This window comes from Balaenoptera physalus (assembly GCF_965194825.1).
Source record: "Balaenoptera physalus genome assembly, chromosome: 18".
In the NCBI taxonomy this organism is placed as follows: Eukaryota; Metazoa; Chordata; class Mammalia; order Artiodactyla; family Balaenopteridae; genus Balaenoptera; species Balaenoptera physalus.
In genome coordinates this window covers 74021901-74045094 of record NC_138899.1, presented here as the reverse complement: position 1 = coordinate 74045094, position 23194 = coordinate 74021901, and the positions used below count along the sequence as shown (strand labels likewise).

At 46.6% G+C, this 23194-nt stretch overlaps 1 long non-coding RNA gene across 3 annotated transcripts in view; it reads left to right on the top strand.

Annotated features, from left to right (window-relative positions):
* The first annotated feature begins 1189 nt into the window (after positions 1-1189).
* The window catches only part of LOC309647530, a 31692-nt gene continuing 9687 nt past the window's right edge, over positions 1190-23194 (top strand). For all 3 annotated transcript variants that reach the window (XR_014256147.1, XR_014256148.1, XR_014256149.1), the window contains exons 1-3: positions 1190-10970; positions 19023-19069; positions 22296-22514. This is a non-coding gene — a long non-coding RNA (uncharacterized lncRNA). The remainder of the gene's footprint in view (positions 10971-19022; positions 19070-22295; positions 22515-23194) is intronic.

The window sequence follows — 23194 nt, the reverse complement described above, 5'->3', positions numbered from 1 at the left end:
GCCATTCCCTTCTGTTTCTGCTGAGGGCTCTCTTCCTGACTTGCAGACGGCCACCTTCTCATTGTGTCCTCACATGGCCTTTCCTTGGTGTGTATGTATGGGGAAGGGGCTCTGTAGTGTCTCTTCGTGATCCTATCAAGAGCCCCACCCCCATGAACTCATCTAACCCTAATTACGTCCCAAAGGCCCCGTCTCCAAATACTATCACATTAGAGGTTAAGGTTTTAACACACAAATTTTGAGGGGACACAAACATTTCGTCCACGACAGTGAATATTTACTGACTTAGGTTGTATACTCTAACAAGTCACCCCTCCCTTACTGAGGGGTTCATTGGGATGGAGCCAATGGTATTGGCCATGTACCAATCCCATCAACCAATGAGACTGTTTGTTGATGATGTCATTCTCTGAGAGCTTCTCTGTTGGACTAGGGGTGAGGTTCAGGATACCCTGCTCCTCTGATGTGGAGACTAGTTTTCTAGTTTTGTCATTTGTCTTCTGATATTCAGCTTCCAGACACACCCAAAAGAAAACGAATTTGAAACAGCACTTATAACCCCCACAGAGTGGGCATGGGTATGTGTTGTGGGGTGGGTGGGATGTCTCTGTGTCACCCCAAAACCTCACTTAAGGATTGCTGGCTTGGTTTCTTACTGAATTCCAGCTAAGCAGCCAGAACATAAACTTTGCATTTTATCTCCATTTCATCTCACCACCCCCTCTCACATCCAGACCTAATCACTTACAGCAATATTAGAACCAACATGGTATTTATCATAATATCCTGGGAGAATAGGGTTCTGGTAAGTACAGTGACAGCTAGTTACAGAGACTGAAGGCTCCAGGGAGCATTAATCATGGTGTCTGAGTGCATTTGTGGGAGCACATTGTAAACTAATTGCCATGTGCAAAACTCACTCTATTATTACCTTTAATATACAATTTCACATACAACTTCTTTTTTGTTGCTTTCACACCCCTGTAGACACACTCTAAGGTATGTCTCAGCCTTAAAACTCTTAGCTATAAAAACAAAACCGGAAGGCAAGAGAAATACTTTTGATGAGTGATAAATGTATCTGCCTAATAGAGCCCTTAGATCATAGAGGACGTTCAATAGCTATTTTTTGATTAAATAAATGAATATGTAAAAAATAAGTTTTTTTTTTTTTTTTTAATAAGTATTTTTTTAATCCCAGCTTGATTTACTGCTAATTTGTCTCCTAACCTAAGGCAAGACATTGCCCTCTTTGAACATAAAGTAAACTAAAAATAGAAGAAGGGGAAAAAAAACACTATACTAAGGGATATGACATTACTACCCCAGAGGATTTCTTGGAAGAAAACTTTATTTTGTTGAGATACTTTCCTTCTATTCCCAGTTTGTTGAGAGTTTTTATCATGAAAGAATTTTGAATTTTGTCAAACACTTCTTCTGCATCCATTGAGACAACCATGTGATTTTTATCCTTCATTCTGTTAATGTGATGTATCACATTAATTGATTTCTGTATCTTGAACCATCATTCATTTCAGTGTGCTGTTGGATTTGGTTTGCTAGTATTTTGTTGAGGATTTTTGTGTCTAGATTCATTGGGGATATTGACCTGTTGTATTCTTTTCTTGTGGTGTCTCTGTCTGGCTATGATATCAGGATAATGCTGGCCTTATGAAATGAATTTGGAAGTGTTCTCTGCTCTTCAGTTTTTTGGAAGTTTTTGAGAAAGACTAGCCTTCTTTTTTTAAATGTGTGGTAGAATTCACCAGTGAAGTCATCTGGTCCTGGGCTTTCAATTCAATTTCTATACTAGTTATATGTCTGGTCAGACTTTGTATTTCTTCATGATTTAGTCTTGGTAGATTTTATGTTTCTAGGAATTTGTCCATTTCTTTTAGGTTATCCAGTTTGTTGGCATATAATTGTTCATAGTAGTCTCTTGTGACCCTTTTTATTTCTGTTGTATCATTTGTGATGTCTCTTCTTTCATTTCTAATGTTATTTATTTCAGTCTTCTCTCTTTTTGTCTTCGTTAATCTGGCTAAAACTTTGTAAATATTGTTAATCTTTAAAATAAAAACTCAGTTTTATTGTTTTTTTATTTTGTTTAATTCTTTTCTAGTCTTTGTTATTTCCTTCCTTCTGCCAACTTTGGGCTTAGTTTGTTCTTCTCTTTTTTAGTTCCTTCAGGTGTAAAGTACACCTGAATGTATATTCTGCTGCTGTTGGGTCAAATGTTCTATATATGTCTGTTAGGTCCATTTGGTCTATAATGTTATTCAAGTCCTGTGTTTCCTTACTAATCTTCTGTTTGGATGTTCTATCCATTATTGAAAGTGAGGTATCGAGGTTTCCTACTATTATCCTATTGCTATCTATTTCTCCCTTGTACTCCATATTATTTTATTTATATCTCTATTCCAGGCATTTTCACCCTCTGCCTTGTATTATAGTCAGCTATGTTCATTCACTCAACAAATACTACAGAAGGACCCCCATGAGCCAAACACTGTTGTGAGTACTGGAAATCCTTCAAAGTACAATATAAATAAGATTTTCTGCCCTCAAGGAATTTTTGCTTGAACAGGGGAGTTTGACAGTAAGTGTTATAAATTGACAATAAGTGTCATAAATATATAAATGATACAGTATGTTAGAAGGTGATAAGTGCTATGGACCAAAAGAAAAAATAACACCAAGGAAGTATGTGTGTGTGTTGGTGAGAATGGTTGTTTGCAGTAATAAGTAAGGTAGTTAGGGTAGGCTTCAGTGAGAAGGTGACATTCAAACTAAGACCCAAAGCAAGCAAAGGAGTGAGCTGAGGAAGCCAAGGGGATACCTGGGAGAGAGCAGTGCAGACAGAAGAACAGCAGGAGCAAAGGCCTGAAGAGGGACATGCCCCCTCACCATGCACGTTCAGGGACTCACAGCATCTTGTCCCTCATCCTCTGCCATGTGCCCATGACACCATCACTGCCAGCCTTCACTATTTCTCACTGAACCTAATACAGCAACATCCTAAGAGACAAATCTTTTCCCTCTATTAAGTCTTCATTATACCAAACTGTGTGACATACACTTTTTCTTCCCTTGACTTTTGCAGTAGAGCCCTCTCTGGTTCTCCAACTCCTCCTGCCTTTGTCCTCCTCTTCCCTCTCACATGCTGAGAGCCCCTCAAGTGCTAGCTTTGGCCTTCTCCTTTACCACATTATCTCCTTAAGTATTATCTTTCCTTTTTATGGCTTTGGTATGATTTAAAATCTACTTCTTGACCCCTGTCCTCTAAATCCTAGGTTCATCCTTGAGTGGATACCCTACAGGCCTTTCAAAACTGAAGTGTCAAAATACAACAGCCCTCCCCCACCGCCCAGATTCTGCAGTGTTTCCTATGTTTTCTGTCCTGATTACAGCCTCCATCTCTTCATTCAAATTGAGAACCTTGGAATTCCCTGTGGTTGCTTCCTCTCTTCCTCACCTTTTACTTCCAATCACTGACCGATTCTTGTCCCTTTTCTCCTCTCATTTCTGTAGTCACTGCCCCAGTGTAGGTGGGAACAATTGCTTGCGTGTTCTAGTTGATTGGCTCACAGCCTCCAGTCTCTCCTCTTTCAACTTGGCCCACAAACTCTAGACAGCTTTGATTATGCTCCGCTTACACTCTTGAACAAATATCAATGATATTTGGCCCGTATCCCAGTGGGTCAAGGCCTTTTTGGACACTGACGCTTGTTGTATGATCTGCACTCCCTCCCAGCTTCTTTGAAGTACAAAAGTGATCAACATCACCATTGTTTTCTGGTTGATGTTAAGACATGGCTGGCTCTCTCAAGACATGGTTCATCCCATAACGGCATCCCCATGATGCTGCAGATGACACTTCTCACATAAGTGACAGAATCCCAGCCACCCTTCAGTGCCTTAGCGCAATCAATTTGGTCCAGGTCAAGCATGCATGAGTAAAAACAGCCTGCCTTCTTTCCTGAGCTGAGTTATGAATTGGGAGCATTGATGATCCACTTATTTTATTCCTGGAAGGCTGATATCTAGAGAGGAAGAACCTAACATCAATAACTAGGGACACGTTCAGTGTGATCTCTTATCTTACTGGCCTTTCTCTCTTTTGCCACCTGAAAAAAGAAGCACTGATGGGCCCTTGTGGACAGTTGTCATTGGCCTCAGTCTCCCCATCACCTTTCATAACTGGACTCCACCATCCTCTCCATTTTGAAGGGGAAAACCAGGAGATGTATTCTATGCTTTAGCTTACTGTGATCCGGACGGAAAAAATATGGAGATGGTAAGATCATTAGGATTTAGAATGCTAAGACTTGTCAGAAATTGACTCACTTATCATAATGCTTTGCAATTTAGAAAGGTTCAAAGAAATGAAATCTGGAGCCAGTCCAAGCCCTGCTGGGTGCTTCCAATTTCCTGCCCCCCCTGTTCTTTCCAGCGGCATATGCTGAGTACGCCCTGGGTCTGGGGCCCTGTCCTAAGCATTGTATGAAAGCTTCAGGTTATTAGATGTGACAAAATGCTCTCCTGAATCCCTGGGCTGCAGCTAGTTGGATAAAACTCCTCTAAACCTAACTCCTAAATGAGATGAGAGCCTTGCTGCCCTTACTGAGATTAAAACACAGAGATTAGCTAGAGAGATTTCTGAAGAAGGGAGGAAATTATCAGTCCTCAATTGGACCTCTTTGCATCTTAAAAAAAAAATCAAAGATAGCTCCTTTGAAAAACTCAGTCCTTCTAGATTGTTATCGCCCATGTCTATTGCTGTTACTGAGGCACAATGAAAGGTTTCAGATGCCTCGAATTCCAGGAATTTGGTCTCTTGCCAGAGCTGCAGAGTGATATGAATAATTTCTGGGCTCTGATACTCAGGATGGATGTATTTCTGGGATTTTTTTTTTTTGGCAGAAATACCACTGGAGTCTCTCTCTTAGAGAAGTCGGTGATTTCACGCTTTGAGGCAGGCTCGGAGCCTCCTTTCAGGGTAAGTCAGAGCAGAGCAGAGATCTCCACTTCAGGCAACTCTCTCCATTTTTTAAAGTCTTGTTGTAAGAAAACTATGCCAACATCCAGGGGCAAAGATTTGTGAAAGATAAGCCAGCGGTGCACGACACTTTGTTTCCCCTGATTTTAATGTACTTAGAATAACGGAGCAAGTGTGAATCTTAGTCCGTAACCTTGGATGTGCAAGAAGTATAACTTACTTTATTTTCCAAAACTCGAGTTCAATTCTATTTTGAGCACCGACCATAATATCTGTCACTGCAGGGGTTCCCCCACCCACATGGTGCCAGAGTTCGGGGGCCCATTGGTGGGAAGCCATCACCAAGGCCCCTTCACGCCTGAGGCTGTCTCGTACACAAGACTCTGCACCAGGTGGCACGTCTGCCTGGAGCTCCACGCAGCCACTTTTCTCACGTTCCTGGGGAACCACTGCTCCCCCGGCAGCCCCTCCGGGAAGCTGGGCTGCGTGCCCACTAGGACCCTCAGCCCTCTCTTCCTGCCCCTCCCTTGTGGTTCTTTTGCTCTTCTTACTCTTCCCGCAGCCCAAGGAGGCTCTCCTTCGGTTCTGGGGGAAATCCTCCTCCCTTTATTCTTCCTCCACGCCACTCTGGCCCCACTAGGACCCACCCTGCTCCAGGTCTCTGCATGCCTTACTGCTCTTTGAACACCCCAAGCACACGTGCACCTCAGGGCCTTTGCACTTGCCGTCATCACCCCCAGGAGTGACCTTCTTTTCTGAAATCCACATGGTTCAATCCAGTGTCACCCACTTCTCCGAGAGGCCTCTCTGACCATGAAAATACACTCTCCCACCCCCAGACCCAAATTTCCTTATTCCTTCACCCTGCTTTATTTGTCTCCATAGCAATTAGCATTATCTGACACATGATATATTTGTTTGGCTATTTATTTATTATCTGCCTACCCATTCGAATATGAGCTCCACAATGGCAAGACCTTTCTCTCTTATATTCCATCAGCCTAGAACAGCACTGGGCACACGGCATATAGTCAATAACTATTTGAAGAATGAAGGAATGAATGGCTTGGGGGGAGTGCTTAGCCAGTGACAGACACTGCACTAGTCACACATTCATTCAACAGGGTGACAGAGCCAAGAGTGGGCGAGAGGCTGCCCTGAGTTTGGCTGGGTGACTGAGGCTCGGCAATCAAGGAGGCCAGGGGCAGTGGGGAGTGTGTGTTGGGAGCCCTGTGACCTCCAGGTGAGGCTGTGATATTGGCTGAGGCTTGGAGACCAAGCAGGCGAGGGTGAATGAGGGCAGCCCGGAGGACTGTGGGTGCAGCGTGCAGGCCAACCCCCTGCACCCAGCTAGTGCTGGACAGTCGTCCAGTGCACGCTCACGGTGACAAGTGTGGGAGTGGATCACAGAGAACTTTGTAAAGGATGCCTTCTAAGGAAGCCCCATCCACACATGCGTGCCAGGCATTGTTTGGGTGCTGGGGACCCAGCAGGAAAAGAAACAGATAAAAGCTCTGCTCTCAGGGGACTTCCATCCTAGTGGAAGGAGACAGGCAATGTGCAAGCTCAATAAGGAGTGAGTTAGGGAGCGAAGGCCAAGGAGAACAAATATAGCACGGAAGGTACTAGAAAGTACTTGGGTGGGGGGGATAGGCAACGCTCACTAGACACTGCTGGGGGAGGGAAAAGCACCAGTGAGCCACAGGGGTTGCAGGCGAGGCTGTATGGTGGGGCCTGGTGTGTGCAGGGAGTTGGGCGTGGCCAGCCTGGAACATGTGAAAGCATCAGCAGCAGAGATCACTGTAGCTTATTATGGGCCCGACGCTACTCTGGGCACTGGGGCTATGTTAGCTAGTGAGTAAAATAAGCAAGAACCCTTACTCTAGTGGAGCCTGGCTTTCAGATAATAAACCATTAACGTGATAGACGATTACATAGGCTGTTAGAAAGTGATAAGTGCTATGAAGAAAGAAGGACCAGGTGAGGGCGTCAGAAATTCGTGGTGGTCAGGGTGTGCATGTTGGGGGCAGTCGGAGTCATTAGCATAAGGAGGTGGAGTCAAAGCCACAAGGCCGATGGCTCACGTGTAGGGAGCAAGGGCTGAGTCCTGGGCACTCAAACCTGGGTGACCAGCGGCAAGTGCAGCTGCTAGAAAGATGAGGACCCAGAATTTCCACTGGAAGTCACTGCAGTTTTGTCCAAAGTGGACAAACCAGATGGGCTTGCTATTGAGTGGGAACAAGAAGAGAGAAATGGAGACGGCAGGATCAACCCCTCTCTCCCTTTCCTGTCAAGGGAAGGAGAAAAATGGGGTGATAGTTGGTAGGGCAAGGAGATTGAGACAAGCGTTTTTTTTTTTTTTAATAGATCTTTATTGGAGTATAATTGCTTCACAATACTGTGAGACAAGTGTTTTTTATTTTCCCCAACGAGAGAAATAAGAACACAGTTGTGTGCTGATGGGAATGATCCAGAATACGTATGGATGGTGCAGGAGAGAGAGGGGAGAAGTGCTGAACGGCAGGCAGCCTTCGGTAGGCAAGAAGCGATAGGATCCAGTGCACACGTGAAGGGCTGACCCCAGGGAAGAACCGGGGACCCAAAGGAAGCCCGAATGGGTGGGTCCATATGTAGGCGAGTGTGTGCATGTGTGCTGGGATCTGGTGGAGCCTCTTTTGAGGGTTTCCATTTTCTTGATGACTCAGGAAGCAAGATCCTCATCTGAGAATGGACATTGGGAAGAGGCGTTGGAGATTTTCAGAGAAAAGAGGAAGTGTGAAATGGTCTTGGAGAGTGGGAGATGAGGGACGGCTGCCAGGAAACACTAAGAACTTATTTGTGGTTTGTGGTCATGGATTTGAAGTCGGACCACTCAGCAGAGTGGTGTGGTTTGTCTCCAGCCACATTTTCACATGCGTGCATGCAGGGGGTGGGTGGAAAGTCAGTTTGAATCAGGGGTGTACTTTTGCCAAGAAAGAACATCAACAACAAAAGAGAGAGCTGGGGGTATATAGAGGAAGTGGTTATAACTGACCATGAAATTTAAGCCAGATATGAAGGACAATGAGGCATGGAAGGGTCAGGGGCAGTGCAAATGTGTTAGGATCAATGGATTGAAAGTCCTAAGTTAAAGCTGGAGTATAGTGCAAATAAATTGGAAAGACTGGAGGGAGGATGTTTGAAATAGAGATCCTGGAGGGGTTCCAGGTGTTACTAACAAAATCAAGGGTACGACCGTGGCAGTGAGTGGCCGAAATATGGTAGAAGACAAGACCATTAAAAGGTAGGTCAAGGAAATGAGAAACCAGTAGGCTGGGCAGATTATTTATGATATTCAAATCCCAAGAATTATGAAAAGCGTTGTGCTGGGGAGAATGGCAATGTGTGCAAGGAGTTGAATTTTATATTTTAAATCTTCTATAAAAATATAAGGTATAGAGAAAAATTGGGGGTCCAAACAGGTCCTTTTGATAGCTTAGTGGAGAGCCTCTGAACTTTGTCTTCTTGAGGGATGTGTAGGATTTATTTTTTAAATTTTTTTGTAATTTATTCAACTGCCAGTAGTTCTTAGATAGTATTTCCAACATTGTACATGGGCTGAACTGGTCTTTGCTGGGAAAAGGTATGTCAAACCTTTGCAGGTGAATATGGCGTCATAACAGGAATATCTTGGCTGTGAGGAACTTGACTCTTTACTATCTTCCTCACTTCCTCTCTGTCTAAGGAAGGAATTGACTGGTAGACCATTGATTATTCCCAGAAATAACCTTAACAAGAAATGTGTGAGATATATCTAGAGCAATAACAACCTTTCTAAAAAAGAGTAAAAGAAAGCCCAAATAAAAGGGAAGCAACTATGTTCCTCAATGGGAAATTTTAATATTGTGAAGATTTTACCTCTCCCCAAATTAAATGTCAACTTCAGTGGAATTTCAATCAAAATATCTAAGAGATTGCTTTGAAGCTCAACAAGTTGATTCTAAAGTTCATCTGGAAGAGTAAATATGTGAAAATAGCCAAGAAAATGTTGAAAAAGAATAAGGAGAAAAGACTGGAATTACTGGGTATCAAAGCAAGCTGTTAAGTTAAAGTAAATGAAAGAGAAAAGATACTGGTACAAAGGAGAGACAAATAAATTGATGACAGACCTATGTATAAAGGGAAGGTAGTATTTGATTAAACAAACATTTCAGATTAGTGGGAGAACAGTCTAACAAATAATTGTTAGCTATTTGTTAAGGGAAAAAATTAAGTCCTTAAATTACAGTATACATAAAAATAGATTCTGAATAAAAATCTAAATATTTTTAAAGTAGATACTAGAAGAAAATATAAGAGAACATCTTAATAAAATGGGGGTGAAGAAAAGTCTTTTGCAAAAACAGAACTCTAAGGACAGAAGCCCAGAAAAGATTAACCAACAGATTTGACAGCAAAACTTGAGGAATATTCTGTGCAATAAAAGATAAAAGTGTAAGAACTTCCAGGATAGGCAAAAATGTATTTATTTGTGTTTTTGTTTATTAGTAATTGCATTATCTAAAAGAGGATTTGGGGACACTTACAGCAATGAATAGAGAATAGAATAAAAGATAATACACATGCACACAGATGAATGAAGGTGACGGGAAAAAATATATATAGGAAGACAAAGTCAATGAACAAAATATATTCCATAATACCCTAAACAATTTTTTTAAACGAATAGCATATTTTTCTTTGAGTTTCCTGGAAGCCAGAAAAAAGAGGAAAACAGCATTCATTGGTCACTTCATAGTGTCCATAAGATAACAATTAAGCTGTTTAAGACACATACAGATTTCTGATACTGACACTAGAAAGAAATATGTCTAGTAGGTCCCTTCTATCTTTGGAAATAAAAAGAGCAATAAATTAATCTAATACAAAGTGACAAATTATTTGTCAAATTTAATGTAGCCATGTACGGGGACAGATGGTTATTAGACTTCTGGTTATCATTTCATAATGTATGCAAGTGTCAAATCATTATGTAGTACACCTGAAACTAACATAATATTGTACATCAACTATATTCCTAAAAAAAATGTAATGTAGCCACATAATGTCAAACAAGCGTTGTAGCTGTAGTGTTGATACTTCCCAGATATTGGCAGGCCTTCACCTCTTGTATCTACCAGGCCACTTTACTGGCTTTGACAAGAAATCCAACCGCACCAAGCATTTAATGATTTTTGTAGATACTGAGATTTGATGGGTCACTGGGAAAGGTCACACAGTCAAGGTCTTGCCACTTCGTTGCCCACTGTCCCCACCCCCTCCTCCTACTCTTTCTTGGCCCCTTCATCCCCTCTCCCAGCCAACTCCACCCATGCTCAAGTCTTCTTCCATCGGCAGCTGTTTCCCTTCCTCTGGTCCTGGCACCAGTGGGCACCCTACCCTTGGAGCCAGCCATTTACCCAAAGTGGGGTGGTGTAGCATTTCCCCATGAAAATCTGGCCGCTCTCCATCTTGTACACTAGGATCGGGAAGCCAGTCGCTCCTTCCTCACTCCCTCCATCTCCCATCTGGCGAGGGAATTGCTGACCATGTCAGGGAAGTCCCCGCCTCTCCTTCCAGGCTGGCCGATGCAGTTTGGGGTCTACGTGACAGAGGGTTCATCAGCCTAAGCATCTCCTTATAGTTAGCTCTCAGCTCCAGCACTGGTTTTATAAATAAATTTCTTCTTTTAATTATGAACCTGCACAGTGGAAGGAGATGATTAAACGAAGAGAAATCTGAAATCACTTCTGATCTGGGCGAAGTAAACAAGTGCCTATTTCCAAGACTGTTCTGCAAATAGAACACAGACATGACATAAAGGACACTCGTCAGATCCCCCCCTCCCCTGCGCTGTTGTTGTCCTTGATGTCTGAAGATGATTTCTTTTTTCGTTCTTTGCTTTAGTTACAAGGATCCTGACAAGTGCCTGCTTCTCTATGGTGATGATCAGGTAGGTGTGTGGAGGGCAGGAGAGGGCCGGAGGGGGCAGTCGGCACTGATTCAGGGGCCAGAAGACCATCTGCCATCCTTTCAGGGAGAAGCAAGGGGGAGGGAAGCGGGTGGGAGCATCTGTGTCTTGAAGCCGAGGTGCGAAAAGAGGAAAGAGAAGAGGAAATAGTGCATTATGGCAAATATATAAAATACTGAGAAGTAACACGTACGGAGTGCTGGCCTCTGCCCGGTGCCGTGCCCGGTGCCTTCAATCCTGACACCACTGCCACCAGGCGATGTTCTTACTGCCCTCTGTGAGAACGGAGACAGTGAGGCACAGAGCAGTCATGCCATTTCCCCAGTTTACATGCTGCTGGGAGGTGACAGAGCTGGGATTTGAACCCAAGCAGTCTGATCTGAACCTGCATTTAACCACTGTGCTTTACTGGTTTTTAAGTAAAACGAAAGGGATGTTCCAGGTAAATGTGTGAAGAAATGGGGCTGGGAATGAAGGAATCACTCGGAAAGCTTTAAAGTGGGAGCACAGGGGGAAACGCACGTTTGGTTTGCCTCCCATTGGGCAGGGAAGGCTCCTGTTAATCAGGGCCAAGAGGAAAGGGGCCAGGAGGGAGGAATCCTTCTCTGGATTTTGCTTCACAATTAGAAATAAGGTTTAAATGCAAATTCTGGTGGAGACAGAGTGATGTAAACACAACTGAAGTTGATGGTGTGATGTCCTAGAATCTTTTTGAAGAGCACATTGGAACAGGACAAAGGGCGCCAGATTCTTGGATCAGAGAGTGGGACAGAGGAAGAAGGAAGAGGGACCGTGGCAGACACTGAAATCCACTGGTCCCAATTTCTAATTTTGCTCGGGTGTCACCCTTCTATTTTCCCTAGAGCCCTTTAAGGCAGATTTTTTAAATTGAGGAGCAGAGAGAGGGCAGATGGGCACTCCTACAGAGACCTACAGACCAGAGCCCTGCGCGGTGGGAGCAGGGAATCTGCGCTCACTGCCCAACTCCAGGGGGCGCCACTCACACAGACTGCGACATGAACGGTGGCCCTGGATGTGTGTGGCGCAGCGTCCAGGCCTGGAATTCCCCCCCAGTGGACGCTGGCACCGGGGTGGGATGGGAGAGGGAAACCCACCCCCATCCGCGCAGGGTCATTCGTGCCCCTGTGGTCTCCAGCCCCAGGCGACTGTTCAATCCGGCTCCCGGGCTCTGTCTGTCCCCCGCGCTCTAGTCCTGGGCGCCGTCCAGCCTGGTGACTGGCAGCGGTCCAGCAGAAGCCAGGGGGGCGAAGCCAGGGCCCATCCAGGCGACACTGCCTGCTCATTATAATGCAAGTTCATTGGCAAAAAATGCAAATGATTCATTTCACTTCATCCTTCTGACAGACTGTGCTGGTAGCAATAACTGCCTGCTCCCTGCACCTGTCATCGCTGCCGCACTGCTCACTTTGCGTAGAAGGCCTGCCACACTTCAGGTGTATATATAGCAACCGTCGTGAAAGCCGCCTGGGGGAAACCCGATCATTCACTGCCCCCTAGTGGACCGGAAGTGAATGAGCCCCGTACACCGTGTTCCTTTGATTGAGGTTCTAAGCAAATCAGAGTTGGCGTTTTTGTTTCAGGAAGAGTTTGCGGGGTCTGCTGCTTTCATCGCTTTTGCTCGTGGCTGTGGTTCTTAATTAACAGCACTTTAATAAGATAAAATGTCAATCACGGGTCGCTCTTTTGTGGAGCTAGATTTGAATGTTAAAAAGTCTCGACATTTTCAAACAGTATTGAGTCTTCATTTGATGCTCATTTTAAAAATCAAATTTTCTTTTCGCTGAAAAAAGGCTTACAGTGAAGGTAGCGTTCAAGAGCTCATGTTGCCATCTAGCAAAGTTATGAGTTGTGCCTGAGAGAGAAGTAAGTTTATTTATGAAGTAGAAGCACTGGCTCTGCCTGTTTTATCACCTAAGGTCACCTAACCACTCTTTGGCAGCTTTCAAGGCCTTCACTATTTGCATATTTCTTTTTTTTTTTTTTTAACATCTTTATTGGAGTATAATTGCTTTACAATGGTGTGTTAGTTTCTGCTTTATAACAAAGTGAATCAGTTATACATATACATATGTTCCCATATCTCTTCCCTCTTGCATCTCCCTCCCTCCCACCCTCCCTATCCCACCCCTCTAGGTGGTCACAAAGCACAGAGCTGATCTCCCTGTGCTATGCGGCTGCTTCCCACTAGCTATCTATTTTACATTTGGTAGTGTATATATGTCCATGCCACTCTCTCACTTTGTCACATCTTACCCTTCCCCCTCCCCATATCCTCAAGCCCATATTTCTCGATGGGCACGTATCCCTGGAATCGGGGACACGCCCAGCACAAGGGAAGCTACACTGGCGACCTGCTGACAAAGACAAGGGAAACTTGATTCATCATCATCGTACCACAAAAGGCTGTCTCGATGAGTGACTATCCTTGGGCTTCTTTCTTTATTGCATCCGGCCCAGGATTACGCACTTAAAGATCATTTGATAATACTCATCAGTGTTGCATTCAGCATACTAAGAAATCTGTTTCTTTTTTTTAATTTTTAAAAATTGAAGTATAGTTGATTTACAATGTTGTACCAATCTCTGCTGTACAGCAAAGTGACTCAGTTATATACACATATAGGCATTCTTTTTTCATATTCTTTTCCATGATGGTTTATCACAGGATATTGAATATAGTTCCCTGTGCTCTACAGTAGGACCTTGTTGTTTATCCATCCTGTGTATAATAGTTTACATCTGCTGATCCCAAACTCCCAGTCACTCCTTTCCATCCCCCACTTCAAACCCCTTGGCAACCACATGTCTGTTCTCTATGTCCATGAGTTTGAAGAAACCTGTTTCTTAAGAAGGTTAATAATCTACTTTTATACCCTTTCTAAGCTATTTGCGCATTGCAAGGACCTGAACGGATCTGTAATTATTTCAGGGTTAAGTGACATCACTGTTCTGGTCTTTTGGCATATCTATCACTAGAATATTGTAGATACAAAATAACTCCCTTTCCATAGCCTGGACTCTTGCCACAAAGACCTCAATTAATAAGGTCTAGGCCAATCATGTCCAAAGCATCCCTTGTATGTATGGATTAGCTTTTCACCTATGCATCTAGAATGATGCTAGTTATGTGCCATTCTTGGGAGAACTGAAAAAAAAAAAAAAGTCCCTCGAATTATTTTCTTGCTTAGTGGTACAGATGAGGAAACTGGGCAGAGATGGTTACATAAGAAGTGGTATCTGGGTGAGATTAGCATGGGGGTAGTGCTATATTTCCCCTAGGACAGCCCTGTTCATTTAATTCATTTATTTCGGGCTGACTATAGGGTAGACAGAGTCCTGATGATAGGAAACTTCTAAGAGAGAAAAATGTTGGTGAGAGAGCTTTGGTGTATCAGCATAGAGCAGAACTCAAATTTTTCCACGTCTGTGTAGATCAGAAACCACAGTAAGTGAAGTGCTTCGGAGTTCTTCCTAAGCAAACTGTAGTTTTCCCCCAGAATGTCACAGGAAGTGCTGCTGGTGATTCATCAGGTTAAACTTTTCCTCCTTAGTCAGAAAAAAACGAAGCTGCTGTCCACTGTGAAGGCCCAGTGGGTTCTGGGCCCTGGGGATGGGGTGGGGTGCAGGGGGAGAGGGAAGCAGGCTTGTTTACTGACCGGTCAGAACATTCCAGCCGTGAGACCTGAATGGCTGCCGAAGAACATAGTGAAAACCTCAACCCATGGAAATTTTCAATCCAATAATAAAAATTAAATAGGCGTGGGGTATAACTTATCAGAGAGAAATAGGTCAGTAGAGCTGCCTTCCTGTAGGTCCTCATACCAGCCCAATGAAGGCTGCCTATTTTTTAAAGTTGGGCAAGACGCCCATCAGATGGCTCCATTTTGCCTGACCTAGTTTAAATCAGTCAGTCAACATGTCTCATGGACCCAGAAGCCCCAGAACTGAGTGGTCATCTGGTCTACCCCTGGCCTCAGCCAATATCTTTGAGGTATCATCTCTAAGGAGGTGCTGGAGTAGGACTGAATTAGGTGCTAGAGGCAAGGAGAAGGGAAAACAAATTGGGGTCATAGGCAAAGCTAAGAATATTCTTTCAGCCACGTTGGGAATTTGACAACCTAACTAGAAGAACCAAGGCAAAATACATGGGAAATGATTTAAAAGTACACATAAAGAAGGCACGTAGAACACAACCAGTATTTCTGCTTTCTGACCTTATCCTGGTGCTTCCTCCTATTAAGATCACTCGCCTCCCTGCACGTGGGAGGTGGGCGAAGTGGTACAGCAGGCGGAGGTGCACAGAGAGAGCCCCCGTCCCGATCTGGCCGTCATTCAGCAGAGAAGCTGGCTTTCCATGAGGCTGCACGCACGCCATGCTGCAGAATCCTCTCCAGCTGGTCTCCGGCCAAGCTGCCTCATTGGTGATACTGAGCAGGTTTTATGTAAGAGTTTCAAAGCTGCTGCTGTTGCTGCTGCAGCAGCAACTATAACCTGGCCTTTCATGTCTCAGTCTAGACAGATGCAGGGTTGAATAAGGGCTTCCTCCAAGCCCCGTGTCACGTTGGCCATCTGGAACGTAGCCGACCACTCATTTAGCAAATTGCTCTGTTTAAATGCAGCTGCTGTGTCTCAGTGTTTTCTGCTACCAAGACAGATCGCATGATTCCTCTGCCTTCATTTATCTAAGCCTTTCCTCTCAATCTGCCTGGGAACTTAAAAAGCCTGTTAATGCATGACAAGGCACTTGACCTGCATGATTTCAAGCCCGGAAGGAGCATTCGTCTTGTGCTGGGCCGTCCTTTCCTCAAAAGCAAGGGCACCTTGCCTGTGCTCCCTGTCTTAATGAAAGCCTCCTTTATTAAGAATCCCATTAAGCTCCACCGTGCCCAGCTATCCAACACTGTAAATATTACCCTTTAGAAATGCACCCAGAGGCCTGGCGCAGGCAGCTGGCCTGGCAGCAAGTAGGGAGGTGACCTCAGACCTCTGTGGACAGAAAGGTGTTGCTTGACAGCTTGGTGCCTCTCTCCTTTTGGAAAGAGGGATTACAGTCATTAGCAGATAATGTCAACAAAGCCCCTGAGATGGTTTGAATAAGAGTTGGAAGCAAAATGATTTCAGACTAGCAATGAGCGCTCAGGTTTTGTTTTGTTTTCTTTTACGTTGGTTTTCTTTTTTCCAAAGGAAAAGGAAAAAGGGGAACCACCATGGCTAAGCAGTTTATTGTCAGGATGTCACTCATCACCGCGGCCTGGTCTTGATTTTCATCTGCTGTTTATCAAGCAAATAATCCTGCTGTGACCACTGGTTTCACCAACTGCTTAACTCATTTGGGGTCACAGTGTCTTTAAGTCTAGAAGTCAGAAGCCAAAAAAGTAAGTGTTTATTAAATAAATACCACGTGCTCCACCCTTAGCTAGGCCCAGTGGAAAAGAAGAAAAAAAAAGTACAGTAAATGATCTTTGCCATTGAATCCTTTAGGAGACAAAAAGAAACAAATATAGAGTATTTAGCACAGGGCAGTTGGGAGGTATGTGGGCTTTGGAGTCAGATTTCCTGGGTTCAAATCCCAGATGCAGTTTGGGGCAAATTCACCTTCTGAACCTCAGTTTTATCATCTGCAAAACTGGGTGGACATTTATTTATCTATTGAAGTTATTTTTAGTAGAGATTGAATCCATTTTGTACATTGTAAGGATTCAACAAACCCTACTAATGGTAGTTAAAGGATGCACAGTCTTGACTATAAATGCTAGAGGAATTCAGAGGGAATGAAGAACATTTTGGACTGGGAGAAACAAGGCAGTCAATGGATTGGCTAGATCCTGAAGGAAATATAAACTCTGGGTAGAGGAAGAGATCTGATATGAGCAAGACATAGAGACAGGGGGCAGATTAGGAGGCGGGGCAGCTGGGTGGACCGGACTGGAGGGAAGAGCTCCCACTTTGGGGTGTAGGGGTGGAAATGTTGAATGCATGAGGAGCCCCACTGATGGAGAATCTTGAAATCAAGCTAGAGGGTTTTTACCTAATCTAATTGGTAACAGGGAACCATCGTGATTTCTTTAGCAGGAAAGTGGCAGAGGGAGAGCCGTGGGTTAGGAAGACTTACCTGGTGCCAGGGAATAGGGTCGTTAACTGGAGAAACCGGGGCTGGGAGACAGCGTCCAGGCCCCGCACTGTTCCAGGCCCGATGGATGAGGGGTTAAGTGGAGGTGGCCCCAGGGTGGATGGGGTGGAATAAGGCTGGTGCTTCTTTCCGCACAAGACAGCGGATGCCTAGGTAAACACCGGGAGGGAGGAAGGGAGGGAGGGAGGGAGGGAGGGAGCGAGGGGGAAGGAAAGTGCAAGAAAACCGTTTTTATGGAGCACCGTTTCCGAGCCGGGCTTCCTCAGCCCTTCTCATTTTATCCAGATCCAACCGTAGGTCCTCAAGACGCCAAGAGACTAGCAGGCCCCGGGGGCTACGGAGCCTCTCAGAAGGGGAGCTGTGTTCCAGCCCGATGGGCTAATCGGTGTGGCTTATACATGTGGAGAATGTGACGTCCTACACATGCAGGGTCGTGTGGGAAACTGCAATCCCAGCTCGGGATTCAGGGTAGAGCTGCAGACACGGGCGCCACTAGCTTAGGGAAGACAGCTCAGCTATGATACTACAGGAGCATGAGAGAAAGAGAGATTGTGTGTTTTGGAAGAAAAGAGCAGAGGACTAAGACCCCAACCTTAGAGGCACGAGGAAGGAGCTGAGAGGGGCAAGGAACCAGAAGAAGCCGTGGGAGGAGGGGTGTCCAGGAGGAAAGAGCTCATTAGTAGCTAAACATCCAGGGAACTCGGGGAAGATGAGAGACTGAGACAATTGCATTTGATGTATTGGAAATGGAGCCTGTAGCGAGAAAAATGTCAGTGGAGGAACAGGGAGACAAGCCAGATTGCAGGGCTCTGAGGAGGGAACGTGGGGGAAGAAAATGACACATTGACTAGGAGAGATGTGGAAAGAGGGCAAGAGTATACCGTGATTTCTTGAAATAAAATGAGTTTCTAAATGGTACTGTAATCACAGGAAAAAGTGACAGAACCCAGTGACACTAATGTAATTCTCATTAATAGACTATGCACTGGAAAAATATTACAAAAGACACATGATGCAGAATTTTGGGTGTATGTCATACTAAGGTTAAAAAAAACCAAAAAAAACAACACACTGAGATGCCTTTTGTATCCAGACTGAGCAAGAAAATGACATGACCTACTGTGAACTTCACAGACTGTGAACTCAGCTAAGACCATAGCTCGATCCAGCGCTAATCCACCTGAGCTCAGAGACCACGTGAAATGTAGCAAGCCCAGAGCTTATGCCACTTAAGACTTCTGTTACCTTCGGCATGCCATTCAAGCTCTTTCTGCCTCAGTCTTCTCATCTGTAAAATGGAAATAATAAAATTGCCTACCCCAGAGGATTATTGTGAAGATTTAATGAGATAAGACATGCAAAGCAGCTCATTAGAGCAGTGCCTGGCACTTACTCAAGGAGATATTTCATCATGGGACACCATCAACAAACTAGCAGTGTTGATTTCATATGAGAGACAGCAAACTCTGCTATTCTACACGCCCTGCTGTTATGCAAGTGTTTTTCTCTGTGTCAAATGCTGTTCCAAGTGCAGGCCACTGGGAGAAATGTCCCGGAGTGATCAAGGTCCTCCAAGTGCATGGTCACATGCAATAAGGAGCTCCCTGTGACCCCGGTCTGAGCATTTGGACAGGGCAGCCTGTCCAAGCTCATGTTCCGCTCAAGGTTATGGCAGCTCCACTTGCTGGATATGAAAGCCCAGCTGTTTGGCGAGAAACAGAGACACCTGAAAACTATCCACTCCCTTTTAAATGGAAAAAGATTGCTTGTTGTTTCTGCCAAGGGAACACAAGTGTTTAGTGTGCAGGAAATAAATGGAATGTGTTGGCTTTTTACTTCTGAAGGGAATTTATTTTTCTTTTCTTTTTTAAACTGTGTTGCAGGGATGTGTGAACATTCTGTTTTTGGCTTCTGTCGGTGAACTATTAAGGTAAATATTGAAGTTTAAGTCTAATTTCTAAATGAAGGGGAATAGCACTTTTTTTTTAAAGCAAGGACATAATCTCTTTATGTAACTGTTGCCATGGGGTAAAAGAATAAACCCAGAAAATGCTCTTACGATAGCTTAGGGGTTGGCTTTGCTTTTTCTTCTTCTTTCTAATTTTCCCATTCCCACCCCCTGCTGTACTCATTTGCCTGCTCTGCTCTGATGTTCCCCTCTCCTGGATACCACTACGGACCTCCAAAGTTGGTACATTTATTCATTCATTCAAGAAATGTTTTCTGAGGATGGATCAGATCATTCTGCTGTGTTCAGAGGATAGAGCAGTGAAACCAAAACTAGTCACAGAAAGTCAGGATGGACATTGCAACTAAACATAAAATCTTCAGAGTATCAGGTAAAACATCATCCGCCTGTGTCAGTCAGGGTGGACATGCTGCTGTAACAAACAAGCCCCTACATTCAGTGGCTTCTCACATTAGAAATGTATTTCCTGCTCGTGTAACAGCTCACTGCCTGTACTTGCTGGGTGGCTTCCATGTGGTGATGCAGGGACCCAGGCTCCCCTTGGGCTTTGGATCCTCTGCATCCAGGAAGCATTTGAGGAAGAGATTGGGTCCTGTGGGGGATGGTTTGGGCTATGCCCGGAAGTGCTGTGGATCGCTTCTGCCCAGATTCCCAAAATCAGGCACATGCCACCCCGATTGCCATGGAGGTCAGGAAGGGTGAACAAGCACAGAGGGAGACGGGTTTGGTAAGTTGTCAGCCTGTCATTGCCAAGTAGCCTGAGAAGGAGGTACCAAGAAAACAATACACCGTATGTCTCCTGGGACATTTCTGCTGCTGGCACCGAATCCCCTGTCACCAGGGATTTCTCTCTTCCCATCACCTTTCCCTTTGCCCTTCTTTCTGCTCCTCTTTGCCACTGGCGGGCCCGCTGAGTCCATCTCCTCACAGCCTCTGGGAGAGGCCATATTTGCCTGGCTACAAACATCACATTGGGAATGTGTCCTTCCCTCCATCCCAGCTTTTCAAATTCCTCTCCCACCTTCAGCGCTCAGATCAAACCCCGCCTCTTCCACGAGGCCTCCCTGATTGCCGCACAAAGCCCTCCCTCTGCAACGTCATCATCTGTCCCTGACCCGGGCCTTTCTTCTTCACCTCCTCATTGGGCGCTTTTGTAGATACGCCTCGTCTTTCCAACAGACTTAACGCCACTAGAGAGGGTAGCACCTGCCACCCAGCAGGAGCTCGAGACATGGCTTCGAGAGAGGAGAGTGAGGTGATGGGACACAGCAGCCCAAGCTCTGTCCTCCGAGGCTTGGCTGTAGCCAGATCCTACGGCTGCCCCGGTGTCCTCATCCATAACCCAAAGACAGTAATGTCTGCACCACCTTTCCTCCCAGAGGGGCTTTGAGGTTCGGATGAGGTCATTCAGGTGTATCCAGAAGGAGGGCAAGGAAGGTTAGTCACCAAGTGATCTGACCGAGAGGCAAAGGCGAAGTGTCCTGGGGGGAGGGGGGGGCTCAGGTGGGTCCCAGCACCTGCGAGGGAGCAACAAACCCCCATGTGTGAGTGAGACAAGGAGGTGAAGGGGTGGCCGTCTGTGGGGCTTCTTGGAAATAGGAGGTGTACTCAGAAGTCAGTGGGAAGGGGTAAGTCTGGAAGGAACACCCCTGACTTCTGGCACTGAAGTTTGCAAAGGAACAGGTTTTGCAAACAAAAGAAAGAGTTGGTAAAATCACCCTGTGGCCGCATTCAGACTCGGCTTAAACCCGCACCGGATGCCCTAAAGACGAGCACAGGTGCGCCCAGGACCCGGACTTAAGTAAACCCGGTCACTGCCCCCTGCCAGTTTTGTCTTTGCCCCAGCCTCTGGGTCCCCTCTGGGATGTCACTCAACCTAAAGGGCGGCTCCAGGCTCGGGCACGGAAGGGCCTGCTGAGTCCCATGCTGACTCAGCATCTGTGAGATGTGGGGCGGAGGGAGCTGCGGAGGAGAGAGGCCTTCCCCCGCTTGAAAACGTGGGAGCAAATACAAGCGGCAGCCCAGACTTCCAGAAAAGGCTTAAAGTTAATGCTGAGCCCAACACCACAGCTTAAATGTAAATCCCACCCTGCCCTCAATGGCCTCTTGATGAGGAGACACGGATTCCTCTGAATGGATGTAACACTGGTTGATTTTAAACTTCTGGGCTAATGAGAAAACCACAATCTCTACAGAACATTTAATTTCTGCTTAAGCAGAAGCCAAGTGGATTGAAATCCAAGCATCTTTGCTCTTTTGCTCATTTTTGGAAAATGCCGGAAAGAGAGGCGCCGGACATGCCTCGTCTTCACTCTCCCCCAGCTAGTCCCAGAGACGACAAGTGCGTGCTGTGATCAGTGGAGAATCCCAGGTGTGTGGTTGAGACCCCTGGATGGGGTGAGACCTCACGGCCATGTCCACACAGGCAGCGGTCAGCAAGACCTGGCCGGCTCCCTCTTAGGGGAGGTCACACACCCCACTCCCACTCAGGAGCATGTCACAGCCCAGGTCCCTCTGAGGAGGGGCTCACATGCAGGTGCCCTCTCAGGAGGGAGGTGACACCCCAGGTCCCTCTCAGAGGGAAGGTCATACCCCACGTCCCTCTCAGGGGGAGGTCACACACCAGGGCCTCTAAACCTGAGGTCCTTCTCAGGGGGAGGGTCCCACCCCAGCTCCCTTTAGGGGGAAGGCCCCACCCCAGGTCCCTCTCAGGAATGATGTCACAGCCCAGGTCCCTCTAAGGGGAGGTCACACCCCAGGTTCCGCTTGGGGAGGGCATATCCCGGGTTCATCTCAGGGGGAGGTCCCACCCCAGGTCCCTTTAGGGGGAAGGTCCCACCCCAGGTTCCTCTCTGGGGGAGGTCACACTCCACGTCCCTCTCAGGGGAGGTCACACCCCAGGTTCCGCTCAAGGAGGGCATATCCCGGGTTCATCTCAGGGGGAGGTCCCACCCCAGGTCCCTCTCAGGAATGATGTCACAGCCCAGGTCCCTCTCGGGGGAAGGTCACCCACCACGCCCTCAATCACTCAGGGAAGACGTCACTCCGGGTCACTGCGCTGTCACTCTTGTGACTGTGGGCCCTCAGTAGATGGCTGTCTTCGGCCTGTCACAGCGACACTGGGGACACGGGAGCATGGAGGTGAGGGCCGTCCCGGTGGAGCATTCAGAGGCCGTCGCACTTTCAGGTGTGGTGAATCCTGACACACGAGCTGCAGCGCAGGCACACAGAGATCCGCGGAGGCTCCCAGACCCAGCAAGCCCTCCACCGACACTCGGCACAGACGCCCTAGAGACACCCCCCAGGACTCCCGCGGGTAAAGGTGCAGACGCTCGTGGATGCGCCACGGTCCTCCACACCTGCAGAGGCACCTTCACGTTCACCCCGTAGACGCCCGACAGCTACTGTCAGTCACACTCACACACGCCACTCCTTCCCCCTGTCGCCACACAGGCGCTTTGCAGGCACCCACATTCTCCACAGGCACCTCCAAGTATACCCCAAGCCCCCTGCGACAGCGCCCCAGGGGTCTCCCCCAGATTCCCACACCGGTCTCCCAATTTCATCCCACCGTCTCCCAGCGCAGACACTCACAGACGCCCTAGACAGCGTTCCCCGCCTCCCTGTGCCCCGCGCAGGCCCGGCCCTGTCACCTCCAGCACCGCTCACAGGCCAGGGGCACACACGGTGCCCCCCGACGCCGCGCACGTGGGCAGCCTCACACCCAGGCCCCGTGCACACGCACGCACAGAGCCGTGTCCACACCTGGACACAGCCCGGACGCCCAAGCGTGTCCGCCCCCTCCCTGCGCTGCGGCACCATCCGCACAGACAGACTCTCAGCCAGACCTCGCAGAGACCCCCTGTCAGACACGTGGACGTGGAAGCTCACGGGCCCAACAAACGCAGACGAGACACAGGCGCCTCACCTTCACTTCTGCCATTTGTCATTGCAAGCGCTCTCCCGGCTGTCATCTTGAAAATCACTCACAGTCCTTTAAAAGCTGTTTAAAGACAACTGAGAATATGGTGCAACCCTCTCTGGTCCTGGGGAAGGGGACAGAAATCCGCTGAAATGAGATCAAAT